The sequence below is a fragment of the Cygnus atratus genome, chromosome 3 (assembly GCF_013377495.2).
Source record: "Cygnus atratus isolate AKBS03 ecotype Queensland, Australia chromosome 3, CAtr_DNAZoo_HiC_assembly, whole genome shotgun sequence".
NCBI classification, from domain to species: Eukaryota; Metazoa; Chordata; class Aves; order Anseriformes; family Anatidae; genus Cygnus; species Cygnus atratus.
In genome coordinates, this window is record NC_066364.1 from 91,271,922 (window position 1) to 91,294,738 (window position 22,817).

General features: G+C 36.8%; 1 protein-coding gene and 1 long non-coding RNA gene across 5 annotated transcripts in view; one reads left to right on the top strand and one right to left on the bottom strand.

Annotated features, from left to right (window-relative positions):
• The window catches only part of BABAM2 (BRISC and BRCA1 A complex member 2), a 170,027-nt gene that overhangs the window by 61,038 nt on the left and 86,172 nt on the right, over positions 1–22,817 (top strand). The gene's annotated exons all lie outside the window — the stretch shown is intronic.
• On the bottom strand, positions 20,402–21,605 carry LOC118255593 (uncharacterized). Its single transcript, XR_004781000.2, has 3 exons — positions 21,385–21,605; positions 21,240–21,303; positions 20,402–20,755 (listed from the first exon to the last, which is right to left on the bottom strand). It is a non-coding gene; the product is annotated as an uncharacterized LOC118255593 (long non-coding RNA).

A 22,817-nucleotide genomic window follows, 5' to 3' on the forward strand; every position in this document is an offset into this window, starting at 1 on the left:
GTGACCTGAGTGACAATGAACAATTATATCTTATCAGGCTCTTGTTAAGGTTGCACCCAGTTTCATCAAGCTCCGTGTCTCTTATGATGCTTAGAACTGACACAATACCTTCCTTCCAAACTTCAGAAAGCACAGCAGTGTTCTGCATTGCAGAAAAACACAATAAATGTTTTAATGATTAAAAAAATGAAACAAATGACAGAGCAAGTATTGACAGTATGTGAAATTTGACTTGCTGTCTGATAGTCCTCTCTGAGCCAGAAGTAACTAAGATAAAATTTTAATTTGATCTTCTTTACAGTCTTCATCTTTGCTTACAAATAGAAAGCTTGCTTTCTAGGTAAAATATAGTTTTGTGTATGTCCATTTTGTTTTTATGCATATCATGTATTTTGACAGTGTACATAAAATGCTATTAAAAAGGTGGTAATTTTTAGACCTTGTTCTGTGTAATTAACCTCAACTTCACAAGAGCTAATGAACAGAATATCTGTTTATCTTGCATTAAATAATCATTTCTAGAATGGTAACTTAAGTTGCTTTTGCAAGTTTTTATTTTTGCATTTAAAATATGAAACCACCGTTGAAACATTATTTCAAGACTGGGAAATAAGTAGATGGATACTGGGTAATAAAAAGAAGACAGTTTATTTAGTGCGGGCAGCGTACTTGGAAGAAAGATGAACGACCAGGATTTTTGCAACTTGTTTGGTAGGCCGAAAGAGCTGTGGCGCTAATAATATGAAACTCTAAAACTGCATGCTTTATGGGCTCTCAAAAACAAAGAAATGTTGGAGCACAATTACCAGAGGGAATCTTCTGGTTGCAATAGCAAATGTTCCATGAGAAGCCATGCAACTGAACGTGTAATAAACAAGGCTGGCATTTCAAGATCGTGTTCTTGCAGCATTGGTTTTACCATACGGCAGCAACCTAAGACATTCTTTTTCTTATTTACCACATGTTGCCAGTTCCTTCTTGAAAAGATGTGTGATCAAACTGCAGCCCAGTTTATAGGCCTTCAGGCAATGATAGTATCAGATTTGGGAGACTATACCTGTTAAAGCAATGTGGAGGCATATATTATCTATCTGACTCATGGAAGGCAGTATTGCAGTCTGCAGAGTTATTTTTCCTTGGCTACTTTATTTATAAAACTTCTGAAAGTAGCTGAAAAGCCCTTACCTAGAAAAATGCTGTAGATAGCCTTACATGAGCAACACAAAAATGTTGAGTAAGGTAAGTAACTGCGTATGAATAAACAATGTATTAATAAAATCCTTCGTTACTGAATAAAAAAGAGGAATAAAACTACAAAGCTAATAGAAAAGAACTGAGAATCATTAGAAGCCTAGTAAGAAAAAAGATGCATATAAGATTGAAAAATTGCAGTCTTGTAGGTTTGAAGGGTTATATAATCATAGTCTCGTAGGTTTGAAGGTTTATAACAAATAGGATTTAAAAAATAGTAATTTTGTTGTATAGTTCAGCAAGACAAAAGGTGAGTGTGTGCTTAGGAGGACTACACTTACAGAGCAGGGTGATGCGTGCAGTTTCCTGACAAACACAGATGTATGTTTTAAGTAAAATGGCCTGGTTTGTGAGCAGTAGAAATAGAGAAGCACCATTTCATATGGGTTTAATCCCTCATCTCCTTTGGTTCTCCCATGTTCCTCATGTAGCCATTTGACATGTGAGATAAGTGTTTTAGCTGGTTGGCCCCCTAGTTGCCAACATTCACGGCAAGCTGGACTTATCTGTCTCTGTATTTTTCCAGGTAAGCACTTGTCTGTCTCCTCCAGCTGACTGCTGATCTTCTTATAGCCTCTGTGAACTTTATTTAGCTTTGAAAACGGGATGGAGAAAGGTGGTGGAGAAAGTGATTGGAGGTGCATCTGAAAATGTGGTCACATACACTGGATCTGAAACCAATTTAAGTGTTTGTTTTTTTTTAACAAACAAAAAACAAACAAACAAAAATCCAATATGTGTAGATTGGAATAAAAAACTTGCTGACATTGGAAAGTTTTTCATCATCTAAAAAATGTTGCTGGAGTGGGATGATTGCCTAAGCAGAATATTTACTTGATTAGCACTGAGCAAATGGGTTGAATTTGTTTGTAAACTCCTTTGTGCAACCTCCTCTTCTATCAGCTTTGTTTAAATCACTTCAAGAATGCCCATGCAAGGGCCCACTTAAAAACACATCTCGAGTCAGGCCATCGGAACAAGAACAGCTGTGGTAGGTCAAGGTGCAGTACCTTCTCTCCTTCCTCCAGAGTTGTTCATCGCTGTTACTGCGATAGCAGTAGCTCTCCCTTCACATGAGCAAAGAGAATCCAAAATGTTTTCAGCATGAAGAGAGCTTAACAGCTCATTTTGGTATGGAAAAGATACTAGGTGGACAGAAAAAGCGAGGGTCTGAATTTGTAAAGAAAGATGAGTAATCTGTGTTATCATTTTAAGGCGTAATTTTGGAAGGTACTATCAATTAAAATATTTACAGCTATACAAAATACATTAGGGTGCTTTCTGAATCACAGAAAGTGGTAACAAATTTTATCTGTTCATATTCTAATTTTAAAGTCTTTGAAAAATGCAGTGAGATTCTTACTGTGGTTAAAATTGAGGCAGTTTAGTGCATGTAAACTTTAAAAAACACTAGTTTGAAACTTTCACAATATTGTCTATGCATATTTACTTATTTCTCCTGTGCATGTATGCATTCAGATCATTACAAAACTATCACACGGAGAATAATTTATCTGAAAATGTTCATTTTATTATTTCTAAGTTTTTTTTCAGGAATGTTCACTTTTGATGTGGCCATTAGTTGCAAACCAGCTTCTAACATGCTGAAAGCTCTGTAAATGTACAGCAAATAATTTATCAATGCTGACTGAGAAAGGAATGTTTCAAAACCTCAGCAGCATCCTGTTAAGTAACCATCTGCAAATATATTAATTCCATAATTTTAATGGACTCCTTCCTTGATTAATCAATGACCTTTTTCTCTTAAGCGTGACTGTCAGGACTTGTCTTCCTAACAAATCTCTTAAGCCTGGAGCATGTAAGGCTTCGTCCCCATCTTCAAACTGTGTTAAGTCAAGAAAACGTTGTGGTAATGTGGGCATCACTTGTCCAAGAACATTAAGAACCTTGGTCAGGATCTTTTTAACCATAAAAGGCTGTGTGTTATGCTTTCTTGTTTTGTATAAGTTGGAAGGGAGTGGAAAAAAATACAGAAGGAATTTTTATTACTGGGAACTATTTCCCTCCAAACAGTACATGAAGGAATAGCATGTCTGAAAAAAGATGTTGTTGGCAGGGGGAAGCGGTAGTGTGAACTACATGTTGTTGCTGATAAATGTTAGCCATAGGTGAAGAACATATTTAAAGTTCAAGTTTGGCCAACTGCAGAAACATGATTTTTTTAAAAAAAGTTAATTTTTAGACAGTTACTTGTTTTTATCTGTTTGTGTTAATCCTTCTGTGACCACCAGGCCTGATGCTTTTTTTTGTTTCCCCATACCTGGAGGTTGCTACCAATTGCAAGTGGTTAAAAGCTTATCTGTAAAGTGGAAAGAGTAAAGGTACTTAGCGTTGTATTGTGTGTTTCCTGGAATCTGCAGATAGAGAGAGGAGTTTTTCAGGGTGCTTCCACTGGTGGTGGTGGACAGAGGTAATTGTAAATTTTAAGTTGTTTAAAAAAAAATCCTGGATATTGATATTATTTAGGGTGGGGAAATAATACATTTTTGTTTTAAGAAATAATGAAGTTACATTTTTGAACTTTTTTTAAAAATATAATCACTTCTACAGTCTTTAAATTTCATTTACTTTTTAGGAGTGCATTTCCTTTCTAATTTTATCAATATTAACAAAATTCTTCTTACTCTCAAGCTCATCCTTAAGGGATCAAAAGTGTTGTGCATACAAAGGAAAGTATGCTCCCTTCTGTTTCCATGGGTGATATGGCTGGTTAGTATGGTATACATATATCACACGTCATTAACCATAAGGACTTAGATGTTTATGAGATCCTCTGCAGAAGCCCAAAGACTTAGTATTTTTAAAGCCTCTACTGTGGAGTGAGTGTCAGTGTCTTCTCTTCGCATGTCTCAAAGGGATGAAGCTACTGCAGCTCAATGTGAAGCACTGAGAAGCACAAAATTTACATTCTGCTTTGATTTCCACAGGGGATTGGAAAGGGGTTCAGGATGCTGTAGACAGGACAAATAACAAAATCTCTGATTTTCATGCATAAAATGAAAATATATGCTTTTAGAAAATCGAAAAAATGGCAAAATGTGTGACATACAATTTCACATTAATATAATGTTTTGTTTCTTTATTGCATTTTTAAAATTTCTTTCCATAACACGTTATTGGTTGTATAATCATTTCAGTTATTTGGAGGTATTTGCATGCTTATTTAGACAACTTTCCAGTAAGTGTGTTTGTAATATGTGCTTGTAATTTAAGAGCAGTGAAAGAATTCAGAAGAGTGCTTGTCTTTTTTTCTGAAAAAAGACTGGCATTACAAGAGTAAAGTTTTCTTATTTCAGCTGTATTTACTACCATGTGCTTTGTAGAAAGTTAGTATGCTCTGAATAGGAGATTCAATATGTAGATTTTGAGCAATAAAATGTCTACAAAGCAGTGTGCTTATAAATAAGTGCAAAGTAAGGAATGTATATTGCCACATAACTTTTTGGAATGTTGATACGGCTTCACTGGATATACCTCTTTAGTTTGTCTTGCACAAATTCAGAGAATACTAGTAATCAGACATTTGCATTAGTTTTTTTCAGTAATGATAATCAGGTCACTTGCATTTGGAAACAAGGAGGGAGGCCCTGCTCATCTGTGATTCAAAAGTTATCTCATTTTTGGCTTTAAAATGATATTTTGCCTGGAGTGTCGAGCAAGTGTCTACATTATGGTTGGTGGGTTTTCTTCCTAGTTTTGCAAAGAAATATTCATTATGCTTCATGTTGTGGGAAAGGACTAGCTAGTAGATTAATTTCCCTGTGTTTGTGGTAGAAAAAAGAAGAGGTTTCTGGTCCTGGAAAGTGATCAAGGCGAGAAGTATTATGACTCCTGTTATGAAACCAGTTGCAAGCAATTTTTTAAAACCAAATATTTCAGATGCCTTTCTAGAAAAACTGTTCTAATGGCCCAGTTTGTGGAGGCTTGGCCAGTCGAGAGATGACTGAGTTCTTTATTCTCTGGGAGCTGTGTTCTGCTCTCATTGAAGTCAATAGGAACATGATCAGAGAACTATATTCATAAACATAGATTTTCAAACCGTCTGAAATACGAAGGGTAATTATATGGCATTATATATAAAGGCTTCTTTGTGTTATATGCTTGTTCTGTGTTTCAGAGGGATAAATATATACAAAAATTGAGGGTGTGTCAAAGCAGCAAAACTGGTTCAGACAGGTAAAAGCATTTGAAGTGGTGTCTTTTTCACCATTAATAGTTTTCAGTTTGTCTCAGTATTGCTGCATCAATATTATGAATCCTATTTTCAGGGCTATATTACTCCTATACAAGTATCAGGCTGAAATATCAGCGAAAGCTGTCTTATACTGGGAATGCCTCTGCAACTTGTAATTTGTTGGGGGGGGTGGGAGTTTTTTTGGGAACCAGTTGCTGGTAGTTAACGGAAATAGTATTAATATGCTCTTGCTTTTTGGCAGCGATGCAGAACTTTGCACTTGGGATCTAACAGTTGAAAAATACTGACTTAAGCACTATAGCACTTCAGTCACTGATGAGATGTGTTAATATCCACTTTTTGAAATTGGGATACTGATTAATGAAATTTTGCTAGTGACAGAACAGAAGTAGGTATTGGTCGTTGTGACCTTGAACCTATGGAATATCAAATATAATTATTGCTTTATCTGCTAATTTTTCTTGTGGCTGTCGACCTAAATTTAGTACATTACTTATTAATAGGTGAGTACAGGCTGTTCTGTGTGCTAGTCTTTGTCCATTTGAGTATTTGTTTATCATGGTTGAACTTTCTGCAATTTAAAGAGCTGTCATTCAGTAGATGTTTTTAAATCTTTAAGTAACATTCTTTAATGCTGCAGTGTTGGAGGGAGGGAGCAAGTGAGCAGTTTTAATCATTTCAGCCAAACTAAAAAGACTCAAAAGAATTGTTTTAAGCGTTATGTTTGTTTTTAGCCTAGGGATACCTTTAAAATATTGTTTTAACCCATTTTAAGCATAGTTTGAATTGCTACCATTAAATTGTGTATGTGTGAATTTAAACTTATAAGCATTTTGCGTGATAAGGACTCTGCAAATGCTTTTATGCTGCTTTACTTAAAAAAAAAAATAATGTCAGTCTGATATGTCAAAATGAAGCAGAAGATAGGGGAAATTATACCATCATCTATCCACATGAGCAATGGCATGCATCAAATTCACATAACATTAAAATTAAGTAGACTTTCAGTGGTCAGATTTGTCTTTCTTTTCTTGGCCTTGTTGGCAAGTAAACACTCAGGCCTTGAGATTCAAATGGCAGCATAAGCTGCTGTGGTGTCAGGTTGGTCAAATCAAACCTGAAAGTAGGAATGGCCCCAGTTCTTTGTCTTCCTCTAGCTGCCCTATGAATGATCCAGCACTCCTCAAAAGAAATCTTGAAGAAATGTTGTTATGATACCAGCTATCCAGTACACGAGCAATGGTATTGTCTGTGCGACTTGCCAGTTACCATCGTGTAGATTTCTGATAGCTTCACCATCAGCTCTGGCAAGGCTGCAAAACGTTGTGATTTCTTCTGCATTAGCCAAAGTTTTTCAGCACAGAACTCAAACCTCAGCACCGGAGGTCTGATTGATTTGCACCGCAGTATTTCTTGCCCTTGTTAAGACAGTGGTTTTCATCTGGTTCTTTACCTGCTCTGAATTATGCTGACACCTGCTAAGGGCCCACTATGAGTGAGGCATCTTGGTTTTCAGAGGTGGTATTGGCGGGGAGAGTTCTTGAGTTCGTGCAATTTGGTTCATGCCCCTACAGTATTCTTTGGGAATTACAACATACAACATCCTGGGAATTTCTGTATGCCCATAGAAACTCTACATTGTACGAGACTTGTTTTGTCTTCTGATTGTATACTGGGAACTAAAATGAAGTGCTCTGTTTTAAACAGAACAATGCTATAGGTCCTGAAATACATCAGTTTTACTCACGCTGACCTTATTGATTGTGGTGTCAGAAGTTTGTCGTCTTCCTTGGTAAGTGTCTTTTCTTGATTAATGAGGGTAGCTTAGTTTTCTCACTACCACAGCTAGGTAACCTCAGACCACATAATCATTAGGTTTCCAGGTGCTGAAATATGAACAATACCTAACATTCTGGGTTTTTGTTTGTTTATTTGTTTAATGTTAGGGCTCGATATAAAATATATACATATATATAGACAGACAGACAAGTTTTTTCAGTGCTTCAAAATGTACAAAGTGGCATCATTGATAACACATGAAATTGAAGAGCTGCATATTATTGGCAATAGCCAATAGCAAGGGATTTTGTCAAGGTTGGCAAGTATCTACTGAACTTCTTCATCCTAAGTTTGTTTAGCTAAATCCAACTCCATTAAGTGGGAATTAATGTAAAAGTACAATGAGAAACTGCCATAGGCTTCTAAAAAGATGTATGAGTCCAGCCTAGTGAACAGACACCAGGTACCCACATTGCATGAAGTTGCTCTACTTACTGGAGCTAGGTTTGTGGCAGCATGTGTATAAAGCCCAGGTTTTTCGTTCTATTGCTTAAGTTCCCTAAAGAATTACAGCCAAGAAAAAGGATCTCCTATTAGACTTTGCGTTATTACTATGTAAAATTATTACTGTGTGGGATTATTTTACAGTGTAAATAGTAATACAGTAATTATTACTATGTAAGAGTAAAGAACAGTGTTTAGGTGGCTGGGAATGTGTGTATTTCTCAAAGAGTAAACCTTTCTTTATCTGAAAAAATTGATCATGAGCATCGCAGAATGTGCCAAAAATCTTTGTAAGAGCCTCTCTTAGTAGTCAGTGCATTATGTCACTTACCTCCCAAGTCACAAATGTAAGTTGTGGTCCCATTCATTGTCCTGGTAATGCATATTAGAAATAAATTTCTGTAGCATGAAGTCTCAAGAATATATTGCTTTTTATCGGTCTGTCTCAAAATCTAATCTGATACAGTATTAGTGATCTTCAAAGGAAACACAGTTGTATGTTGTAACCAATTAGTCCACCAGTGTGTTTTCCATGATGAAGTTAGCAGGTGAGGATGTATGAGCATTTATAGAAAAGTATTTTCACAGCAACATTGTGAAATTGAAGAGTTTCTCAAAATTGAAGAAAGGATTGTGTTATTCATGTTAGCAGACACTGCACTGAAATATTTTTTATTTGAACCAAAAAATATATAGTTTTTTCTCTGAAAATTATTTGAAGTGGAACACTTTTGCTGCAGCCTGGTAGTGTACATTCTAAGGGGGTAGGTGTTCACCAACATAACTAAGCCGTGGAAGATGGTTTTCAATAGCATCATCTTAGTTTTCTTCAGCAAGCAGTAAGAGAAGACCTCACCTGCTTTGTTCAAGAAATTGAAAACAATTGAACAAATATTATAGCCTCATGAAAATTAACAATGTCTATGCCCACTCTTATCTTTCTTTTGCTTCTCCTTCCCCTAATTGCTCCTGTTTTTGTGTTTCCAAAGGCAATTAAAAATCAAGGAACAATATTATCTGAATTTTACTCCCATCCTCCCCACATGATGACTGCAGTGTTTACAGACTTTGAGCCCTTACAGTTCAGACTTACCTCCTGTTCTGTTTTTAACCTTTCTGTAAATCAAGGCAACATTTTGTCTTAAGCTGTTTTCACTGTATCTCGGAAACGGAACGAATGACTTTTTCTGTGGAGCTATACAAACAACACTCATTTCACCATCTGTCTTAAATCTCCACTTTCTAAGCTTACTGAACCTTAAGACCAACTTACCGTGGACTTGCTGCATGTACCCCTCATAGTGATCTCAGCCATCTATCTGCCTGTACAATAACATACAGACTTTCATCTTTCCTTCTCAGGAATGGCTTTTCAATTGGAGGCAGCAGCTTCTAGAAGTAGTAAAGGACTACTAATGGATACTCTGTACGCATTTCTGCGAAGGAACTCTTCATAAATTATCACATCAAAAGTTTACCTTCAGTGTTTCAGAATTTCAGATAAATTAGTGTGTTCATTTAGCTGTAATTTTAGCTCAGTTTCCGAAGGAAATGATATATAAGTGATTTTATTGAGTGTCTGTTACGATCTCCCCTTTTCTCCAGTAAGTTTTAATTCATTGACTAACCAAATCTGGAAGACATATAGTGTTAAATAATCAAGCTTTTATGGAGAGATACGAAAAATAGCACCTCCACTTAACTGCAAACAAAAACCAGTTGTTTCATGTACTTAGTTTGGTTGCATAGCTGCTTTTGCCAGTTGCATGCATATATCTTCAGCACAGTCAAGAAAAAGTAAAAGTCAATAATTCTCTCGTGCAATGAAAGTGTGTCATTGAGCGCATTAGAAAGAAGTGGGATTACTTTATAGCTTGGTTAGAGAACAAAGAACACACAAGAAGGAAAACAGACTTTTTGTTCTGCTGCTGCGGACCAAATTGTCTGCAAGTCTGAAAAAGAACAAAAAAAACTGAAGTCCTTGGGTATATACGTTGAACACATCATAATGGAATTAAGCGATGCTGAAAAATCTAGGCAGTTTGTGGTTTATAAAAAGATAGTCTTTGAAGCTATTTTACTAGAGAGAATCTTCATCTTTGGATTTCATCAGCAAATACACTGATTTGAAGTTCAATTTAATGAAGTAATGTTCACCCACCAAAAGATTGCTCCATCCTGGGGCTTTTTGCAAAGGCTTTTTAAGGAGGGTTTTTCTTCATGTGACACTTTGCTATTGTCCAGCCTTCCACAGAAGATGTAAACCTTGACAGAGAGGTGTTATGGTCAGAAATAGGACAGGTCTGTTCATCTTCCATCAGTTGGTGGTGGTCAGAAATCATCTAGACTGGATCTTTTATGTATAGTGATTAAAATCTTAGAGGTAAAGTGGCTGTATGTGTAATTCACAATATATTCAACAGTATACTTTCTATTTTTTTCTAAAACTGAATCTTAACTGCTGCAAAGTTGTGGTAATAGGTCATGGATATGGCTCCATCCAGTATGATGTTAGGGAAACAACCCAAGGTGCATGTTGTCACAGTAGGTGTTAACAGGGAGGACTTGGCTCGAGTGCATCAAATATGTACGCACTGACATTGCATATATTCATTAGGAGTATATCAGAAAGTATTAGCTACTACAGAAATGTGTATTTCTTACATAGTTAATGAAATGTTTCTTTTGTCTAACTAATGAGATGCTTTGTGAAATGTTGTCACCTGGCTAAGAGTTCAGGGAATCAAGGTACACATCCTTCTGGTATCTAGTGGACTGATGCAGTGTATCTAACATTTTAAGTAAAAATTCACTATTTAGCCAAGGCTTTAAACCCTGAATCCTAATTTTAAACCATACCTTGTACTGAAGCTTGCTGGTCCTGGTGCTGTCCATAAGACTTGAGTATGTGGTTAAGTGGTTTCTTGAAGTAATTTTCACAACTTTACTTACATATATTTGGAATAGTTTTTAAATTCTTCCTTTTTGCCAAAAATTAGAATCTCCCTTGTATTTTTCTTTCAGTTCCTTGTTGATTCATTTCCATGTTCTAGACCTTCTTGGCAGAATGTTCACAAATCTATCCTCCTTTCATTTTTAGTCCTCTAACTTGTAGGTTTATCTTTAAAGATCTAAAATTCACAACAATTCATAACTGCATTGAACTGTTTAAATTCATTACTACTGTCATCCTAGCACCAAATCTTCTACTCTACTAAATAACCTAAAGCAGTTCTTTGTAAATATTATCTGTTATCCCAGAGAAACCCTTAGTATGTGCAAAACAGTTAGAATTTGGGTGGTACATTACCACAGATATATTAGTGTGTTCCAGAGTGAAACTGGGTATGGTAAAGAATGGCCTTCAGGTAACTCCTTTTGTTGTTCTAGGATAACTTGTTGTGAGGCCTACAGAAATTAGTTAATTACAATCCAAATCAGACAAACATAAGGAAAAAAAAAAAAGGATGTTTAGTTTTGTCTCTTGGCTGTCCCCAGGTATCTTTGTACATCTGCCTTCCAGATAGTAGACTTCTAAAAGGGACTGCTCCTCTTTGAACAATAGACCATCAAACATGTGGTCACCACAAAACCAGTTATTATAGTGCAACTAATAATTATAGTAATCTTGTGAAGATTAAAGTTTAAATGTAAAGCATCTTGGAAGCCAATTTCATAGATAGGAAAATACCTACAGAATGTATTTCTTGATTTGGGAACACTCTATCCTTGATTAATGGAGTGGGGTTTGATCTTCTCTCAGAATGAATGAAATAAAAGTATTGGGGGTAGGAAAATAGATACAAGTCTGTAGATGTTGAATAGTCCTAGTAGAAAAGGATATGTTTTATATTTATTAAAAACAGACAGACAACCATTTACCATAAACATATACATTTGGATACAGGGTAGTCTTAAGACAAGCTGGTGTCAAGTAAGTGCAGTTCTTCTGAGTGAGAAACCAAGACAGATGTGTTTAAAACATCAGCTTATATTTCAGCCTGGAAGAGACTCAAGCAGTGGAAACATCTGATGCCAGAAAGATCAGATATGCCATGAAAACTAATAAAGAAATAAAACACATTACAAATTGTTTCAGTTAGCTTGGAATAGTGATGAATTGAGTGTGGAGGAGGAGAGAAGGAAATGATATAATTTCTTCAGAGAGGAGAAAGAAAATATTCAAACCTTCTTTTCATGTCTGTGTCACTGATAAAATCGGGAGAACGTTAATGCCCAGCTGAAAAGCCATTTCAGAAGTACAACTGTTGGAAAACTGGAAGAGTCTAGAAGTTTTGATATTGGTTGTCTTAAGGAGACAACATAGGGGCTAAAAAGCATGTGCTCTCAAAGAGCCTGGGGACCTATCAAGAGAACTGGAGGTTTGATCTAGAAAGAGCTTTCCGCCAAGTCTAAGTAGAGCGAAGAGTAGTTTCTGCCAGTCAATTAAACGCTCTGCTCTGTGGAGAGGAAGTTTTGTTATGGGTCTCAAGTTTTGTAGTTAATAGGAAGTTCTTGTTCATGACACAATTGTCTGGGCTGCAAGGCCAGAGTTGGTGAGATTGTATTTTGGGTCCTAAAGGAAGCAGCAAAAAAAAAAAAAAAAGGAGAAGATAGACAGATCTTCTGTGTCATTTAAGTTAATTACTGCAGTGACTAGCTGGTAACTACTAAAGCTGTTAAAAGAGCCTGAACATACATGTTCACCTGCATATTTCATGGGTATGTCTAAAGAGCTTATGATAAATTTGTGGAAAGGAAGATGAAGGTTACTAAATTGGCATATCATGAAATATAATCTTCTAACACATTCAGTCATAGGTCACCTTACCATGGCTTGCAGTTAGTGATATTTCTTGAATTATTTGAAACTAGTCTAGACACTACTGTAGATTTTATTGTTGCAAGCAGCTATACCTTTGAAGGGAGTACCTAGGGGAACTAAAGTAGAGGGTCCATTTCCAGTGTATTCAACTCTATGGAGCTGTATTTAGATTATAAAATTAAACCAGTCTGAGTTTGTTTTCCTGGATTTATCATAGAAACATAGAATGGTTTGAATTGGAAAGGACTTTAAAGACCATCTCATTCCAACCCCCTGCCGTGGGCAGGAACACCTCTAACCAGACCAGGTTGGGTTAGACCAGGTCAAAGCCCCATCCTCTCATTCACCACCTGTTCCAGTGCCTCAACACCCTCAGAGTAAAGAATTTCTTCCTTATATCTAATCTAAATCTACCCTCTTTTACTCTAAAGCCATTCCCCTTTGTTCTATCACTCCGCTCCCTGACAGAGTCCCTCCCCTGCAGGCCTCCCTTAGGTACAGGAAGGCCACTGTAAGGTCTCCCCGGAGCCTTCTCTTCTCCAGGCTGAACAACCCCAGCTCCCTCAGCCTGTCTTCACAGGAGAGGTGCTCCTGCCCTCTGGTCATCCTGGTGGCTCTCCTCTGGTCTTGTTCTAATAGATTCATGTCTGTCTTTTGCTGGGGACACCAGCACTGAGCACAGGGCTCCAGGTGGGGTCTCACGAGAGCAGAGCAGAGGGGGAGAATCCCCTCCCTCACCCTGCTGGCCACGCTGCTTCTGATGCAGCCCAGGACACGGTTGGCTTTCTGGGCTGCAGGCTCACATCTCTGGCTCATGTCGAGCTTCTTATCTATCAACACCCCCAGATCCTTCTCCTTGGAGCTGTTCCCAATCCATTCTCTTCCCAGCCTGTATTTGTGCTAGGGATTGCCCTGACCCAGGTTCAGGACCTTGCACTTGGCCTTGTTGAACCATGAGGTTTGCACAGGCCTAGTGTTTGTGTGCGACCATCCAGCCATTCCTTATCCACTGAAGTAGTCCACCTGTCAAATCCACGTCCCTTCAATTTACAGACAAGTGTGGGATGATTTATCGTTTTCAGTGGTGCTAGGATTACAATGAAATTTATCTAATCTAGAAGCCTAGGTAAGTATTGAGTAACCATAAATTTATAACAGATTTTGAAGTACATTGTGAAAATGACCATTTGTCCTTGCTTTTACAGATACCAGTGAAAATGCAGATAGATATATTTTTGAAGAAATCAGATTTATTATAATTGTCATTCAAACATGAGTTATTACATTGCTAATGAACTGCACATAACAGAATTATATGGCTATTGCTTTGCTAGCAGAACTGCTGTAGTTTAATCCCATGGCTATATAGTCTGCAGCACCATGAAGCTAATACAAAGGAAGGTCAGTTGTCTGCACAGCTGTGAAGGAAAAGTAAAGTACTAAATGGTGTTGGTTTTCAATATCAATGCCTAGCGGTTCCTTTTATTGGGATGACATGAACAATATTCACATACTCCATGGACAGCTCCTAAAATTTTTGGTGTTGTACACAACCTATTTCTGTTACTATTTACAGTTTTACTTAGCAAGTTTTCATATTCAGTAATGTTTTGCAAAAATGGACCTTGCATTAGGACTGTTCCTGGGATTCTATATGTGATGTTGTTTCATTGTATACCTTTTCATCTATGACTTTACAAAGAATCAAATCCTCCTGTTAGATTTTAAACAGTAAAAACATATTGCTGCTATTAGTCATATTGTTTAATATATTCATTTTTAATTAGCATGGGCTTTTATACAGCTTTATCTCATGGCTAAAACGTGAACTATGTTTTATGGCTAAAGCATTTTTTCACAACCTTTTCATTTGAAACTAGATGTGTTGTCTAACATAAAATACCATCAACCTTGCTCATTCCCTAGTATTTTTCTCGATTTACAAAGAAGCAGAAATTTATGTATTGGAAGGCAGCGCAGGTTTGGGAAGTGTGTGTGTGCACCACATGGTTTTCCTTTTGCAACTGCCCTAGAGTTGCAACATGCAGAATTAAAAGAGCGGGTCAACATTTCAGCTGTTCTTAATGTGCAGAGAATAGCAAGATAGCATGGGCTTCTAACATATTTGCACCCCAGAAATAAAAGATGATAAATATTTTATTTCTAGATAAACATTATAAAGTTTAAAAAAAAAAAAAAAGAGGCAACTGTATACTTGAGATACCAAAACAGTAGAAGCAATTCTAAAAAAGCAAGTTGCTGATGGTAAAAAGATTAATTAGAAGAATTGACCTGAATTTGGCAGCTGTAGAGAAATCCCAGAATGCATATGACTTAAATCTTCCCTTTCCCTTGATCCTTAAAATGCTGTTGGCTACAGTTTTGTCACTGATAAAAACAACTGTTTTGTCAGTAGCTGCTGAGTAGGAAAGGCTCAATGGTTTCAGACTTGCAGCTTGCTAATGTACATAGAAATTTAAATATTGCTATTTAACATGTGGTTTTAGTGTTTTTTTTACCATGACATCTTAATTATTGGCTCCTTTTTTTTTTCCTTTCCTGGAATGTCCTTCTGCTAGCAAAGAATTTTTCTTATTCAGTTTTATTTTTAAAGTGACTTCCAAATCTGCACTTTTATTAAGCTATTTTTTAAACTCTTTACATTTTTTCCCCAAGGAAATATCATAATGTATCCCACTATAGGTATACATCCACCACACAAACTAAGGACTACATTCTTTTGAAACTGATGCCAGGAGGGGAACTGAGGTTTGTGAAGAAGTGAGTAGAACAGTTGCAGTCATTTGTTACTCCACTGTGTTTGTAACAGTGGGGTGGGAACCAGTGAATAATTACCCAACAAATCTTATCAGTTTTTTAAAATTGAACATCAAACATACATGAATTCTGGAGACTTCTGTGAGGTGTTTAGGCTTTAATTTCTTAAATTCTCTGTTCAAAACTACAAACGGAAAAGAAAACTATTGAATACTCTCTCCTATAGGACAGGGTAAAAAAAAAACTTCCAGTTCAAACCATTGTCATGATCCAGCTCTTCCTTTTGTATGGCCATGTCATCCTCCTTACTGAAGAACATGAAGCTCAGATTTATGGTCGGAAAGCTGAATACCTGACCAAGAACAGAGGGTGTTCTGCTCTGTTGATTTCTGCATCTTGCGATGCTGTGTTGTTGCATGCGTGCAAATAATTTCAGGCTTTGCGAGAGCATTGGATTAGATTTACAAAAATTTTTTTTTGCTTCATCTTAATCTGAACTTTTTTTTTCTGATCTGTTAGAACTTCAGCTGGAAAGGTAAGAATATACCTAGCACTTAATGGGTAATCTACCTTACATGACCTTTTGCAGGGAAAGGTGATACCAAAATATAATTCCAGGTTCATCCCCATAATATAAAAGTTCTGTCTACACCCATTATTTAAACCTGTTTTCTTCCTGGCTCCATGTTAGGCATCAAGAGAAAAAAATCAACATGTGCTGGATGTTTTCAGAGCCTTTTTTATGTCTACAGATTCTGTGCTATTCAAAGTATTTCCACTTCCTACCCCAAATCCTCAGCACCATGGTTTCTTCTGACTGTAGTAAGCTGTTGAGAAAGGTCAGACCATTTCAAATGTACGGGATATCTCAGAATACTACAGTGTACCTGCTGTTACATGTTACCAGCTGACTGGTACCCGTGTCCCACTGACTGTTAAGGCTCACGCTGCATGACATTGGTGTGATCCTGTACTACCTGCTTACAAAGGTAGTGATGTATAAAAGCTATGAATATAGAACAGAATGTGACTTTATATATAAACAGAATAATACTGTGATTTTTTTCCTCACGTTATTTTACAATATACAAACCAATGTTGTAATCATTTTTTTTTTTACTAAGACAGCTTTTATCACTCATTCAAGCACCCTGCTTATCACCTGTAACAGTATCTACCTTCACACAAATGCAAGGAAAAAAGCTGTGTTTCTCTTCTTTACTGGATAAACTTTTTTTTTTTTTTTACAGCAACTAGTTCTTACAAGATGCTGTTTGTGACATCTGTACACTTACACCCTTGTGTGCATGATTACACCGTGCACATTGTTTGCTGGAATGATGAATGCAAATGGGGCTCAAGGGGACAGGATGCTCCAACTTGCACTTTTTTTTGTACAAAGCAGAATATGCCCCCCAGCCCTACCTCACTCTTTTCAGGTCCTGTAGGTGTGTGAGTAATATGGGGACAAAGGGATAATAGATTTCTCTTGAAAAGAAATATAATATTGTACACTTGAAATAGGAATGCGTAATAAATAGCTTGTGAATTAAAAGTGCTATGGACTTTAATATGAAACATTCCTATTATTCTCAGGAAACAACAATAGTCCAAACAACTCCTAACAGTTAATATTTTTAATATTTGCACCTTCTCTTAAAAGAAAGTATTTCCTATTTTTAAATCAGGTCAGCATTACTAGGCTGCAACAGTGAAAGAGTATTGAGCAAGTGTAACTTTGCTTGCTTTTACCTTGCGCTTTCATTATTCACTTTTTCATCTGTGAAATCTTCTTGGTACTTCCTGGTTCACTGAAGGCATGTCTCAGAATATGGCTTTACACTGGCATTTTTGTTGTGACCCATGTAATCTATAGTATTTCTGATTCTACAGAGCGATATTCACTGGACCGAGAACATATAAGAATATGTGGAGATAGGAGAAAAGCTTTTATTAAAAAGAATTGATTAAAAAACAAAAAAGTCTTATTCTGACCTTGAACCACAACATGGTTTCAGAAATGCCATTCTTCCCCCCATATGATTAGAAATTCTGTATCTTCTTTCAATCATGGGCCCTGTACAGAGCCATTAATGTTTGTTAATTTACATGTAGAAAATATGAGCATTTATGTATAGAAAGGCTATACTGGAAGATCTGGAAGTTGGCTTGACAGGAAGATTATTTCAAAGTATATTAATGATCTGTTTGCACGCTAGTTAAGTACATGGGCATTTATTAGCAGATCTTGTTTTCCACTGGGACATGAGATGACTGCTCTTTGGCCTCTGCAAGGACATGACTATTTTTAAAGAGGTGGGAAATCAGTAGTATGGGGGACAGGAATGTGAATGTTGCTTGCTGAATAAATTGTAGTCCAGTCGTCTCAAGAACTGAGCTGGAGAGATTTGAATCCTAGTGAAGGATTTGAATTCCAAGTTGTACATGTCCCCAAATATTTATCTCTGAAAGCAAACTTAAAAACACAGGGCTTACGGTAAAAAATGGGTCCTCACTACATGTTGAGGAAATGGCCAGATAGCTTTGGGAGATTTATAAAGAAACAAACCACATGGCGGTGACCTGCTATAAGTCATCTAAATGGTCAGTGTTTTGTGTTTTCTTTTTTTGCTATTTGCTTGCTTCTTAAGAGCATTGAAAGTGTATTTTTCACATTTAGAAATATTGTACTTTATTTTTAAATAATGTTGTTCCAAGTAATTCAGCCTAAATCTATGTATGTGTAATACATATTGTTTCTTTGTCTTTGAATGTGAGGGTAGTTTAAAGGTGTGTGTAGATCTGCATTTTTGGTTCCTAATATGGTTCTTCCCAGTATTCAAAGTGTGAAAAGGAGATAGTAATGCTGAGATAGGCGTGAAAGAAATGTCTTGTAGTGTCTGATTTTAGCAAGGAAATGCCTCGGCATGTGGCAAGGTAGTACAGAGAATCCCTGAACCCTGACAGTCCTGGAATTAGTTGTATCACTACATAAATCTTGAACCTTCAGTGTTGATCGTTTCAAGTGAACAATTTAATAGATAACATCTAAACAGTAATGAAAATGAGTCCTCCATACAATGCAAACACATACACAAATGTGTATGGCATATGTAATACCTATGACTGAACTTAGCACTTGCACAAAATCAGCATGTCTGTCACTAACATGCAGTGCCCAAAGGAACAAAGTAGAGCTTCTTTTCCTCTTTCTTGCTGTCTTCTTTTCCTCTCTCACTGCTTTGCTATCCTCAAATGATTCCTGATTTAGGATACAGATGTTATTAGTGCAAGTATTAATTTTAATACTACTTGTCCTTTGTTTGCTGCTTACCCAGGGCTTTCTAACTAAACATGGCTTTTTAAGGCACTCAAGAGCATGTTTACCAGACATAAAACCTTTTGTAAAAAAAAAAAAGTCAATAACTATTTACAACAAGTTTTAAACAGTTATTTTTCTAGGATATGTACTTATAAGGACACATTTACATTTTCAGTCTTGTGCCTTCAGCCAGATTCTCACACTGTGGCTCAGGTTGTGCTGTTCTTTATTCTGCCAGTAGCACCACTGATGCCAGCAAAGCAGCTAATTGGTATGTTTACTGGTAGAAGAAATAACATCTTCATTTTGGAGAACCATTTTTGTGCTGCTCTTGGTTTTAAAAGGAAAAGTTTTTTGTCAAGATGTGGCAACATGAGCTTGGTCTGAGTGGCTGCCGCTACTGCTCACCGATTAAGAGGAGGCAGGGTGACCTCTGTAAAAAGTGAGCTTTGGAATCTCTGAGCGCTTTGCGCAGCCCATTTTTAGCTGGCGATGGCAGAGACGCATCATTGCTTTGCTTTAGGTCTTAGAAAAGATATGGTGCTGTTTGAACCTGTATCCTGCCTATAAAACTTCATCAGTCATAGGGGAATCTTTTGGGATAACGTTCTTTTTTAATGATAATACCCTATTGTTTTATTAAAACTCAGCTAGTATGTTTATAAATTAGGTTAGAAGTAAACAAAACAAAAATTAGGAGGTTAAGCGCCCTTCTATAATGATGGATAAATTGAAGTCCTAGCAAACAAAAGCAGTGATTCCTGAATGTATGAAAAGTCAGGTCCCAGTAATCTAGATTTCTAATATTGTTTCTCCCCATTTTGTTATTTTTATTCTGATTCATTCTAATCACATGGACATTCCTAGCTGTGTAAGTGTTGTTGGTTTTAATCTTAATATGAATGTGATATCTGATGTTAGAGCTGATAGAGCTAATGTGTTTGTAGTTACATTTCAGTGAATGAACTGAAATTTAAGATCACTAGCATCTTGTGTCTCTCCTAAAATGAAAAAGTGTCCACTACTCTAGTGTCATTAAAACATAGCTAATAAATATAATTCAGTCAATATGAAATGATTCTCCCATGTAGTTCGCGTTTCTTGTTTATAAAATGAATATTTAGCAACTTTTTACCTCTCTTGAAATCAGTGGTATTTACACATCAGAAAGGACACCCCAGTATCGTTTTTAGACTGTGCCACACTTTTTTTATTTATTTATTCTAAGTTTGAGTTTAGTCCTTACCAAAGCATATTTTTGACCTTTAAAGGCATCCGTGTTATTTTTTGAGATTGTGTTTTTCAGACCTAAGCGAACAGTTATTACTGCGGTGAAAGTATCACCACAACTTTTTGTGCTGTCAAAACAACTTAACTTTTATTCACTTAAATAGCATGAATCTTGAAAGTTGTGAATTTTCATGGACAAGAATGTTATTCTATTTAACTTTTTGTTTTTTCTTAAGCTTTTCCTAACAGCATTCTTTACCAAACTCTGGCAGTTATTCATATGGTGAGTAGTGGTAAATTGCCATGACCATAATAAAAGAAAATGGTATAGGCAAAACACACCTCAAATTCTTGTCTTAGAGAAGCACAATATATTTATATACAAAAGTCTGAATGCAAACAAGAAACCACCAGCAAAAACAAACAAACAACAAAACAAAATATTTGGGATGTTACTCACTCTTTAAGAAAAATCTTTTTATTTACATGTTATTGATGCACAGTGGTATACTTAGAGGTATTGCTCAATGTTCAAAAGATACTTATTTGATTTCATTTTAATGAAAAAAATCCAGTAAAAGGAAAACAATGTCCTAGAAATATCTCTTCAGATTCTGCAGTGTTGTTCATGGACTATGATTTTCATGTAACTTTTAAAAAAGGAATTAGTCTGAGCTTAAACATGTTCTTTGTCTGAGTTAGGCAAATGTTTTGTTGTATTACCTTGGGAGAGGGACTGTTTTTGGAACATTTCAATACAGTGGACAGTGCATGCAAGGTGACTGCCTTTGTTTTCATTAAAGATCCTATTTAAAGAATCAGCACTCCTTGATCAGACCTGGTGGATTTCCTGGAAGACAGGAGAAAGAATTTCCTGGAATAATTACATATTCTCCCTAGAGTGAAGCAGATTTCTTAAGTCTCATTTGCCACTTCACATTCCTTTGCCTACTTTCCCCTAGCATGTTTTGTTATTTTTTTAAAAAACAATAAATACAGAAAAGGGTTTGGAGAACATGTAACTACTTGTATCAAAGCTGGCTAATGAAGTTACCACGCATTAAGGATACAAGTTGCTTGTGGTTTATTTGATAGTTGTTTTTTATCTTATCACATGCTGTCATTTGGAGGGAAAAGGCCAAACTTTGCAAAGCAGTGTGATGCAAGTACTAATAAAGCAAATAGCATTATGTGTTCTTCTCTGATGCAATTCGTATTTTGATTTCAAAAACAAATTCTGTTGTTCACTTCTCAGTTGTTAGTAAGTATTGTTCCAGTATAGGCATGTGTCATGCAAAATCACACGGGTTAAGTTTCACCCTAAGATAAATTACCTTTGTGATATCTTGCTATTCTCATGTATTTCTCCTCTTGAGACCTTTTTCTCCAGAAGGGATCCTGGTATATAAATTGCACACTCTGTGAAGCTGACTGAAATGGTAGGGTTGAGAGGTACCACAAAGTAAGCTGAGACTTCACCTTGTCATAAGCTGGCTGCAGATGTTAGGATCAACCGCTCCACACTCCTCCACGTTCTCATCCACATTCAGCCTTTCTGTTCCACCTTCCTCCTGCTCCATCACATCACACAAGCTGTAAATTGAGTGCATTCCTCGCTTATATTATTTTAAGCGATCCCATCCTCTCCCCATCGGCTGGAGGTTTCCGTCCCCTCGGTTAGAATCATACCACAAAGATGATTATTCAGCGTTTGTCAGAGCTGAGAGGTCAGAAACCTCCAGGAAGAGGTTGCAATCGTGAGCTGGGGCTGGGAACCTCCTGAAGCAGATTTGGCCTGACCCATACAGTTTGGATTTTAGCTAGCTTATCTGTTCCTGGAGGCTTCTGCAACATCAGCCATCTGTGTGGCCCCTCTTTACCTCAGGGAACATGCGGTGGGCTGGGCACATTGTGTACTTTTCCTTACCTTGCTTTTATCCTCAGACCAATTGCTGTTTGTGCTCAAGGTACAAATTTAGTAGCCATACCAGAAGCCCTGCTCTCTTTCCTCATTTCTCAACAGCCCTCAGGCCAGAAATGGCTTGTCCTTCCCAAAGCCAATCAATACTCTCTTCCTGCACATCCTTTCCCATTCTTTCTACCAAATTCTCTTTTTTTTCCTCATTCGTACTTTACAGTAGATCTGGTTACACCAGGCTCCTAATCCTAGGTTTATACACCAGCCCACTGCATGCTCTTGTCCCCCAGTCTCATGCCCCATAGCTCTCAAGTCTTCCACGTGCATTGAAAAGCAAGTCCCAAGGCTGTGAGTTTTCCTTGCCTATCAAGAGCAAGCTGTCCTTCCCCTGAGAGAGCTGCTGCAGATGCAGCCTCCAACTGCTTCGCGTTGCAGTTTGGTGCAGGCAAGCACACTTCCGTGCCACAAATAAAAATACCTCTTATTGAAAGAATGCTCTAATAAAAGGTTGCAAGGTGATTTTTTCTGCTGATAACTAAAAAAAGGTAATAACTGATTTTCCAGAATCTGCATCTTTAAGGAAAAGGAGCTCTAATGTACAAGTTGGTTAGACTCCAGGCACAAGAGGAAATGGGTTATAGCAGTTGTGACTGTGCGGAGCAGATGTTTTGGTTGGACTGGCTATCAACCATCTGACTCATAATAAATTGTCAGTTCCAGTAAATTCCCAGTTTTCAATTACAGTAGGTAGGATATGAGAAAACAATGCCATTTAGATGTTGTACTTGGTGTTTTTGATAATAATTTTCATACACGACTCATACGAACTTTATGAAAAGATGAAGGATTTTGCAAAGGGAGCAGCTGTAAACAAAGAAGCCTGCTTTTGAATGTAAACTCATTTTGATATGAATGAAAACTAACAAATGGTTCTTTAGACAGTGCTGACACGATTAGAAATAGGATTTAAAAGTTTTGTTTTCAAGCCTTGTGA